This window comes from Jaculus jaculus, chromosome 4 (genome assembly GCF_020740685.1).
Source record: "Jaculus jaculus isolate mJacJac1 chromosome 4, mJacJac1.mat.Y.cur, whole genome shotgun sequence".
Taxonomy (NCBI): Eukaryota; Metazoa; Chordata; class Mammalia; order Rodentia; family Dipodidae; genus Jaculus; species Jaculus jaculus.
The window spans coordinates 173,312,379-173,323,500 of record NC_059105.1 but is presented as its reverse complement, the minus strand read 5'-3'; positions in this window follow the sequence as shown (position 1 = coordinate 173,323,500).

Sequence of the window (11,122 nt, the reverse complement as noted above, 5' to 3'; positions counted from 1 at the left end):
TCAGTACCAGTCAAGACTGGTAAGAAATTATGGAGTCTCTTCATATTTTCTTTCTTTAAAATGTCTAACATTTTTAAAGATCTGTTTATTTTAGTGGGCATCATTTATTTTACTGAAAGATAGCCTTAGTCTTTATTAGGATTGGCAAATTTATGTTTGACTCTTGCTTCTAGAATGTCATATTCAGGAGCCACTAGAGTTTGCATATTTTCAGAGTTTCTTTAATTTGAAAGAAATTGAATATTCATTGCCATAGCTCCACAGTATTACCAGAATCTCTACTTGGTTCTATAATCTCCAACTTCAAATCAGTTATTTCAATATCACTTATTTTGTTATGAACAGAATAAGTACCTTGGGCTAATATTTTTGTGTATCAGTATGGGTCTAATCATAATAACTTTCAAGTATTAGATATAATAGATATATGTTATTGTCTCTACTAAGTTGTGCCAGTGACTGCCTACTACAAGAATTGATATCTCTATCGTATCTGCCAGGGCCCAGCAGAACTTGCTGTGGAAGCAGCAACATGAACACTGCTCTTGCTGCTAGCCTGACAACCAGCTCTAGGGTGATAGCAACAGACATGATGAGCAATCAAAACCTATCAAAGCAGAAATTCAGAGGGAACAAAGAAGTCAACATTAAATCAGACTGCCCACAGACTTGCTATGGCTCAGGGAACATTGCAGAAGACAGGGTGGAAAGGTTGTAAGAGCCACATAGTGAGTAGGAATACCCTGAGACATGGTCCTTCTGCTACCCCACAGTGACTGACTAAAGCCTTTATGACTTTACAGTGTGAGGGCTCTCAGGGTCATGGAAGCCAGGGTGAGAGGATGTAAGAGTAAATTGTGTGTGTGTGTGTGCGTGTGTGTGTGTGTGTGTGTGTGTGTGTATAAGTTTTTAAAATCATGTCATTGTATTTCTGGCATGATGGAAGTCCCTCAGGGAAATGTATAGTACTTTTGGGAATGTTATAGTAAACATGACTACAAGGATATTGTTATAGTGACATGTGTATTGTATAGTGACATTGTGTGTGTGTGTGTGTGTGTGTGTGTGTGTGTGTGTGTGTGTGTATGTATGTATGTATGTTTGAGTCTGGAAAAATATACAATATGAAAAAAAGTTGACTAAATTATCTTGGGAGAGGTCAGTTGGTGATATATGATTGATAATTTTAAGGAAAATGCATGTCAATTAATGGAGTCAAACAAAGATATACTATGTATGTTATTAAGTACCATAGTAAGTGTAGTGATATATTTGTTAAGGATATATATTTTGGTTTACTTGGATCCCATGAGTTTATAATATTTCTGAGAAAAAATTAAATGGTAAATTCTGATAACTCTTAAAACACTATTTAGTAGCTTGGTTTTTTTTATATGCTTATCTTATTTTGAAAATAATTTACTTAGGATGCAGAGTTTTAGGCATCATTATAGCATTTTCAGGCAGAATTTGTTTTAGTTGATTCTCCCTTCCTAGCCTCTCCAGTCCCCCACCTTGTTTCCCCACTCCCTTGAGTAGATGTTACATGTGCCTTCCCCGACCCTCTAACTGCTCACCTCTTATTAAACTCTCTTTTCACTTTCCTAGCTTTGCAGGTTTACACACACCTCCCCCTTTATAACCATACATATAACAGCATTACACACCTGGACCCACACATGAGAATATGCAGTATTGGACTTTCTGATCTTGAGTCATTTAATATAATTATTCCCATTCCATCCAATTTCCTTCAAAATTAAAATTTTCATTTTACTTTGTGGTGAGTAAAACTTTATTGTATACATGTACCACCTTTTCATTATCCATTCATCTGTTCATAGGCTTGTAGGCAGGCTCTATTTCCTAGCTATGGTAGATAGAGCAGCAATAAACACAGATGGGCAAGTATCTCGGTAGCACTATATAGCTGTTTAGAATGGTAATATGATTTCTGCAAATAGTACAAAGTAGCATCCAGAATGTATGTATTGGGCTTAAATGCATCTTCAATTAAAATAAAGTGAATAAGAAATCTTAAGTGTAATCTTTAGTTCCAATTATTTTCAGAATAAATATTTAATGTTCCTGCCCCTTTGCCAAACTAAATGCAGTCAATTGGCAATCTACTTTCTAGGATGACACAGTAAAAAAAGAAAAAAAAAATGCGGTTTACATGTACTAAGTAAAAATGTTATGGTTCTAATGACTGTTTTCTGTTTTGCTTCATTTTTCTTATTTCTAAATTCCAGCACTAGCTGGATGCAGATGCACAATATTTTAGACTCAGTGAGGCATTTCTTTAGGGTGTGTGGGTTTTGAATGTGCTATTTGAGTGGGATTATAGCTCAATTCTGTTTATACATTGATGTGTCTAAGACTTTACAGAATCATAATATTCAATTATTCTCACCAAATAAAATATTTCTCACACACAGCTGGGCTTATAAACTACTATTTAGTTTAGGAATGAAATTATCACTCCTTAATTTGCACAGTTGTGTTAAAAAATGATACTAGGACACCCCTGCCACCAGGAGATGTCTTATTCAGCTGAGGTTTTGTGCCAATTAGCAAGAATTTTATTAATCAAAAAGTACAATCATTCTTTTTCCTTCAACAATGAAATTAAGTAGGTACTTTTAAAAATAGTAATCATGGGCTGGAGAGAGGGTTCAGCAGTAAAGGTGCTTGCCTATAAAGCCTGATGTCCCAGGTGCAATTACTCAGTACCCAGGTTTGTATTGCTGTCAGAAATCACCCAGCCAAGAGCAGCTTTGGGCAAAAAGAGGTTGATTTTGGCTTATAGACTAGAGGGGATGTTCCACAATGGCAGTGGAAAACAATGGCATGAGCAGAGGGTGGACATAACCCCCTGGCCAACATAAAGTGGATAATAGCAACAGGAGAGTATGCCAAACACTAGCAAGGTGACACTGGCTACAATACTGCAAGCTGGCTCCCAACAAATCACCTCCTCCAAGAGGCGTTAATTCCTAAATTACTATCACCTGGGAACCTGGCATTCAGAACCCCTAAGTTTATGGGGACACCTGAATCAAATCACCACACCAGGTAAAGCCAGATGCACAAGGTGGCACCTGCATTTAGAGTTCTTTTCCAGTGGCTAGAGGCCCTGGTACACATTCCTTTTATGCCTTTTTCTTCCTCTCACTCACTCTTAAATAAAGTATATTTAAAAAGAATAAAGATAGTAAACAGGACATCCTTGTTGGTCATTGACAATCTCATATTCATATGTGATTCATATTAATGTAAGTATTGACTTTTGATTATTTAGAAAACGTAGAGTTTCTGGTTAATAATTGTTGTGGTTGGAATGTGAAATGATGACTAGATGTCCATGTGTTTGAACACTTAGTCTCCAGTGGGAGGTACTGCTTCTGTGAGTCGTGAAGCCTTTAAGAGGTGGAGCCTTGCTGCGGGGGAGGGTCAGTGGAGGAGGGTTTTGAGGACCGGACAATAGGGTGGATGGGGAGAGAGCAGAGGGTAAGGGAGGGTGAGGGGACATAAAACTGGACCCAAACACCAGTGGTACCATGAAATTCTACATCTTAAATGTCAGACCAAGTGGTTGGACCTTCACCAGGCCCTTAGAGGGAACACCTGAATCATAGTGCCCTGAGGAGGGTACAATGAAGACTGACCTTTAATTTCCTTCTATTTCTGTTTCTCTTTCTGTGTGTCTATCTCTCTCTCCCCCTTCACTCTCAATTCTTCTATTTCCTTTATATTACTTGTCTTTTTTTCTTTCTCTCCTTGGGCACTGACCAGTAACTCCCGATACTAGGATGTGGATATTATCCACAGTGAGCTCTTGATCAGAAAGACCTTCAAGGTTTCCCAAAAGAAGACAGATTTCTGACAGAGTACTTGAGGACCCATCAAAGGTTAATAGTAAGACACTACTGCTGAAGACACCATATGCTTTTGGCACATAACATGGAGTGACCTGGCTGGAATCTGGAAGAGAGTCAGTCCCCAGACAGTTAGCTCATCTAATGCCGGAAGGTGCTAAATGGGCGACTGGGGGATAATGACCAATATCTGTCCAGGCACCTCATGGTCTAACCTACTCAGCAGCAAACAACCTGATGTGATGCTCACATAAGTGAAATAGTTGTGCACTATTTCTCACTAAATGGTGAGAAACCATTTGCTCTTAACTTGGCTAAGTGATCTGCTCAGTGGAATGGAGCCCATAGCTGGAGCTGAGAAAGAAGTCAGAATCATATCCAAAAATGAGCCCACCCTCCATTATCAAGCTCTCACCAATTGTGGGCTATAGCCTACACATATTACATTCTCTCTTTAAAAAAAAAAAGAGGTTATCCCATTTATCCGTTGCTAACTTTACTCTCTGTCAGAGAATTTACTTCTCTTTTTCAGATAGATGCAGATCCTAAGGTGAGAACCACTCCATCATACCTCAAAAGGGCCCCAGCTGAAACTAAGAATAATTGGGGAAATAAGCAAGAGTGCTGTTTTCTTGGTGAACCTGGTACCAGCACAAAGGTGAAGGAGATCAACACAGAGAACAATCAACTCCTACCAAACCAGATATCCAGAGACACAGAGACTCCCAAGAACTCATCACTGAATCAGACCTAAAGTGACTGCAACATGGCCAAGGGAAGTTTGTGGAAGAGGAGGTGTAAAGAATGTCAGAGCCACATGTTGGGTCATGACACACAGAGACATTTCCTCCTACTCATAGCTGATGGCTGTCCCCACAATGTACGACCCGTATTCCCCCAAGAGGAGGGTCCATGTGGCAGGGGGTTGTGGGATGGAGAGGTTGGGATGAGGGAGGAGGCTAACAATGGTACCAACTTGACTGTATTCACTGAGTACAAAACTAATAATGAAAAAAATAATAAAAACAAGAATGCTCAGGCTCTGCCTTCCATGGGGATGATAAAAGGCTGAGAGAGAGGACAGTGAGAGGCCCAGAGGTTAAAAAAAAAAAATCATACATGCAACAAAAGAAGAACACTTCTAGAAACAAAACACATACAGGAAACAGAAAATACCCAGGCAGAACTAAGCACCCCATCCCCTCCTTCCCCCCTGAGAAGGGGTACAGAGACTTTCATACTGATACTCAGACGAAACCACAGGGTGGAGAAGGCTAAGAAAAGAAGAGAGAGATGTTGTTCACATTCCAGGCCCGTTTATACGGGTCAGACATTCAATTAAGAGGAGCCTTGCCATCAGACTCGGGTGTGTAAAGAAGAGACCCGATTGGTGTTGGACTCCAGAGGCTGCCTCGGGAGGGCCAGGAAGGAGCGGGAAGAGCTGTTGTGGAGATATTGCTTGTCGCCATCTTGGGTGAGACCGGATCCGACATGGGTTCTAGTCCTGCCAGGGCAGGCGAGGTGGGCTCTCCTTGTTCTTCTTACATCTTTTAGTTCCTGGCTGAATGCCTTCTTGAAAAGCTATCTTTTTCACTTAAAAAAAAAAAAAAAAAAAGGTATCTTCGCCGGGTGTTAGCACATCACTATTGGATCAAAACCTAGGAAACGTCAGCTGTGCAGGCGTGGTGGCGCGCCTGTAATCCAAACACTCAGGAGGCAGAGGTAGGAGGATCGCTGTGAGTTAGAGACCACCCTGAGACTACAGAGTGAATTCCAGGTCAGCCTGGGCTAGAGTGAGACCCTACCTCAAATAACAACAGCAGCAACAACGACAACAACAACAACAAAAAAACCAGCAACAAAAAGCTATCTTTCTTCTGTTTCTTCATTACTTGTCAGGTATTTGGTCCTAGCCAAAAGTAAACTAATACAAAATACTGTCTACAAAACCAAAACATTTCTTCCTAAAAATGCTGAATACAATGAAACAAAATCTGATTTGAATTCATTACAAAGCTTACTAGAATTCAGAATCTCAAGAGGCAAGAAAACAAACCATGAAGTGAAAACTAGGGTAATAACCAAGTGAATTTATAACTGCTCAAGGGGCTGTTTTGAGTCACAGAAGTTCTTGCCCGTAATAATCATGCAGGGAGAGTCCATAGGCTATGGGTAATGTAAGTAAAATAAGAGCAAAAAATCAACACTTACATAAAACAGATCTCAAAGCGGCGAAAACTTGGCAAAAGTAAAATCTTCTGCTAATAGGCACAGGTTTTCAATGGAAACAACTACATCTACCTCGGTTCTTGATAGCAATAAGCATCTCTTAACAGCTTCAAGGGTTGAGTTTTGAAAATCCCCTGTATTTGATTTTGAAATTCTAACACCTGTAGTTTCAAGGAACTTTAAGTCACTAAGTTCATAAAAATGGTTGTTCATGCACACGATCCCTAAAAATCCATACAAGAATGTTAAATTCCATAGTCCAACACATCAAACTTTTGCACAAAAAAGTTGAAAACTCTATAACATGTAAAAATACTATAGCCAGGCGTGGTAGTTCATGCCTTTAATACAGCACTCAGGAGGCAGAGGTAGGAGGATCACTGAGTTTGAGGCCACCCTGAGACTGCATAGTGAATTCTAGCTCAGCCTGGGCTAGAGTGAGACCCTACCTTGAAAAACCAAAAAAAAAAAAAAAAAAAAAGTTATAAAATTCCCAGGAATGACATACATGGACTATGATATTCAGATGTATTACATGTACAAGAATTTGAACAGATAGTAAATAATCTGCAAAATAAGTGGAATAATGTATGTGTTGAAGTAAAGAAAAAAGATTTATCTTGTCTCCTTTGTCCCCATGTTTTTATTTTTTTGGCATGGCTCCTCTTCTACCGCTTAACCAGAAATCCTTTCACTGGTTAAAAAGTAAGTTGAATAAGGACTAACTAGAATACCAGGAAGTGGAGATTATATAACAGGAAGATTGATTGGAGGAATATAACTAACCAAGAGACAGCAAAAATGATACAGCCCTGGAAGATAAAATTAAAGTGTTGAATACAAAATGAAAGGAACAGAATATAAAAATCAAGCATGCAATGTGTAAATTCAGGAGACTATGATATGAATTATGAAGTAAATCAAATATTCTGCTTGAGGAACACAAAAATGCAAATGCAATCTGAAAAAAGTAAACATATCTTATCATTCCATACATTACAATAACATTCCTGAAATCCACAAGCAAGTATTCAACACAAATGCAGGACAAGTCACAATCACACACAACTCGATAAGGAGACAGAAATCTCCTGCACTGGCTTCTGCTTCCAGTATACACAGCAATAAGAATAAAACCCAATCTCCAGCCTTGAGAACAAAGACCAAAACTGACAGAAAACTAAGTGTCTGTTTTTGATGAAAATCAAACAGTTTCCAAAGAACAGACAGAAGTTGGTGGAAACTACATAGGATGACAGTCTTTTAAAAAGTTGGAAACTGAGTGTCAGAATTAAGGGAGACCAATACAGATAAAATCTGTGGGGCAAATCTCCAGAAGTCAGAACGTTAAGTCAGGCAATGTGCCCAAGATGTTTTCACTGGACTCTCTTCAATATATTTGCTAGGAACTCTGCCACTCATGCATAGAATCACATTCCACAAACCAGAATAAAGTATGACCAGGAAAATGGAAGAAAAGCAAATTCAAGAATGTACAATGAGTCAGGGCTGTTAAGTTTCAACCTGCCAAGCTGGCAAGGCCTCTGCTGTCATGGGTCATGGATGGAAGACCCACCGGGCATGCCCTCCCGGAGACGGAGCCAGCTCTTGTGCATGGACAAGCTGAGTAGCTTGGGTCATCCTAGACTCCCTGCAAGAGACCTTCAGACCCAGACACAAGGGATCAAATTGATCTGTCAGTAGCTCTCTTCCTTGTTCAAAGACATACTACAGCTACTTAGACAAAATTCAGGCCCTCAGTAATCATCATAATGTGTGATATCCTGTCAAAATTACTAAATGTGGCAAAAAGCAAGAAAAAAATTCATAAGTGGATTCAGTGAGCATTAAAGTATAACATGATAGCTATCTGTATAAAAAGTAAAAAAAAAAAAAAAAAAAAAAGTAGAATTTCTAAAAATATACCAGAAGTGAAAATTTCATCAGATTTACTTAAAGCCAGTCACTTAAGCATTACATTTGGGAATATAAACATATCACATAGCTAATCAAAACAGATAGACTCAAAGCAAAGTGCAGGTGACCTCTAAACTTATGTCAGCTGTTTTAATATCTATCATTTATCTATCTACCTCTACCTATCTATTTAGCTATCATCTATATATATCTAACTATGTATAGAAACAGGGCAAGGCAGGGGTTGTGGTATATGATAAATGTTTGGAGAAACAGTTCTTGAAAAAACTTGAAGCTTGGTAAAAATGAGCAATGCCACTCCAAGACGCTCATCATATCATAAAACAAAACTAGCTGTGTCTGGTGGCGTATGCCAAGGTGAGATTACACATGTAATCTCAGCTAGTAGGGAGACCGAGGAAGATGCATTGTGAGTTTGGGGCCTATGTGAGCTACTTGGCAAGTTTGAGACCAGCTAGCTGGGCTAGGAAGTAAGTAAAACATGAAAAATGAAGTCATCACAGTGCTATGGTCCAGTGTCAGAAATGATCGTATTGGCGGTGGAGAAGACCACGCGAAGCCCGTTGCCGAGTCTGGAACGCACAGGAATAGGACGAGCGCGGAGTCCCAGCGCGACGCCCTGCTTTCTCCCGGGTCTGCGGAGGGCGTGAGTGGGCAGGGTCGTGAGCTGCAGAAGAAGTGCCCACTGCCCCGCGGGCACCGCTGTGGAGAACTGCGCTCCTTCCGCAGCCAGCTGTGCGCAGGGCCGCGCCACGCTTAAAGCTCATGACTGTGATTACAGTAACCAGACAAGCAATCAAAGAGGCAAAAAGTGCAATGCGAGTAAGCGTGGATGCCTGAGACGGCAGCACATGGGCTCTCTTGACTTAGATTCTGTTTCTGGTGCCTGGGTAAACTTGCCACTGGGTGAAGTTGTCACTGCGGTAAAGTTGGGTAAAGTCATCGCTGGGTAAAGTTGTCACCAGGTAAAGTCGTCACTGGGTAAAGTCACCACTGGGTAAAGTGGTCACTGGGTAAAGTGGTCACTGGGTAAAGTGGTCACTGAGTGGTATCTCTGGCAGCTCCATGCTTGAACAGCGACTTGACGGCGAGAGGACCGTACCGTTTCTCTCCGTTTCTCTCCACCTTATCGCTGCAGTGATTTTCCTCAGATGATCAGGGATGTTTGCATTTCTCTGTTGAAGGTGGAGGGCAGGAGCAGGGCTCCCATTGCGTTTTCGGATGCTCTTTGTATCCTGCATGTGTAAGTATCAAAAGGCCCGCAAGAATACATTTCAAACACTTTCATCTCCAAGTGGAGAGAACATGTTTTCCTTGAAACTTTCCCTAGGTATCTTTCCTTCCACTGTCAGAATTGCAGAAGGAACCTGACATCTTCGTAGCTGTGAATCTCTGGAGTAAATTCCTGACTGCTCCCTATTTTCATATGGCCATTTCTTTTCATCTTTCAGTACTGTGGTCTGTTTCCCCACAGCCTGAGGTGTTTTTGATTGAGCTTGGGGCTTTAGTCTCCACCTTCCTGCTGGGACAGGGGTCCCTGTGGGTGGATTTTGTGGTCCAGCCCTAGGAGGCATGTTCAGGGCCAGACTGAGCTCTGGCCAGTGTGTTTGCTGGTGGGTCTGCGCTCTCTCTCCGCTCTGGATCAATGGAAATGAGCCCTAGCTTCCGTGGATGTGACTAAGCTTCCCCTGGACTCTGTAAACACGAAATGAACCCATTCCTGCCATAAGCTGCCGCTGGTTCAGCATCTTCCCAGCAATGAACAACTAACCACAACAAATACGTTACATTCTAGATGAATAAAATCATCTTGTGCACTGTCACTGTTGGAAATCTTAGTGAATTTTACTGATTCCCAGATGATCTCTGTCATGCAGTGACCATCTACCACACTGACACACTCTACTTCAGCTGTCGTGCCTCAGCCACTCTCTCCTGTTCTCAGAAAAAGCTCTGTCACTCCCTGTACGCTACTGCTCTCCTGTTCTCCTCATACCCTTGACTTCTCTCAAGCTTAAGTCAAAGCTGGCTGCAGGACACCATTGCACATCTTTCACTGAATAGACTCTCAATTCTCTGACCTCTGGTTACATTCTCTTGGCAAAACTAATTCTAATTAAATTCAATTATTGGACGTAATACAATTCTCTGCCTGCTTTATACAAGCTGTGCATATACTCTATGCATACTGAACACGAGAAAGGAAAGGCACAAACATGCTGACTAGTCTCATTTTATAAGCACAGTCACAGATCTCAAGGGCCTTAGCACCAGCAGAACTCCTTGCCTGTCTATCTGGGACATTTATTCTTTGTTTTGTAATCGATTCCTTCACAGCCTTTCTCCTCAAGCTCCTAATGCCTCCTGAGATCCCTTTGCTCTTAGCTAATTATATTGTTTTCATTTTACTAAGGAAATTGTAGCAATTGGTGAAACCTTCCTGGGACCACCACCCCTACTCCGACATCCACTCATGAGCGTGTGGTCACTCTAGCATTCCCCTTTCCTAGGAGCAGTTGCAGCCTAAGACTCAGGCTCTCCACGTGATCCCTTGGGCCTATGTGAGCTCACACCTGCCACATGTGTACCATGGTTTGTTTTCATTTTTTTTTCTTTTTTGGTTTTTTGAGGTAGGGTCTCACTCTAGTCCAGGCTGACCTTGAATTCACTATGGTGTCTCAGGGTGGCCTCAAACACACAGAGATCCTCCTACCTCTGCCTCCCGAGTGCTGGGATTAAAGGAGTGTGCCACCACGCCTTAACAGACCTTCCTTTAAGAATGGTGGTCAGCAGGATAACAGAATAAATATGAGCAGTTCCTATGATGTGTTTATGTGTACACTGTATAATATCTTTCTATATATTCATATGCAGCAAAATAGTCATTGATACATATGCACATTATACATGAACACAAAAATGCACACATTCATGTACATGTATATATGTACAAACATTATGTACCTGTGTAAGTAAAATGGTAGCAAGGAAGAAACTGACATGAACAACAAAGCAAATAAAGACTATTTAGGCCTGGCTGTCTCTTAGTATCTATGAGAAATAGGTCTCAGGACTGC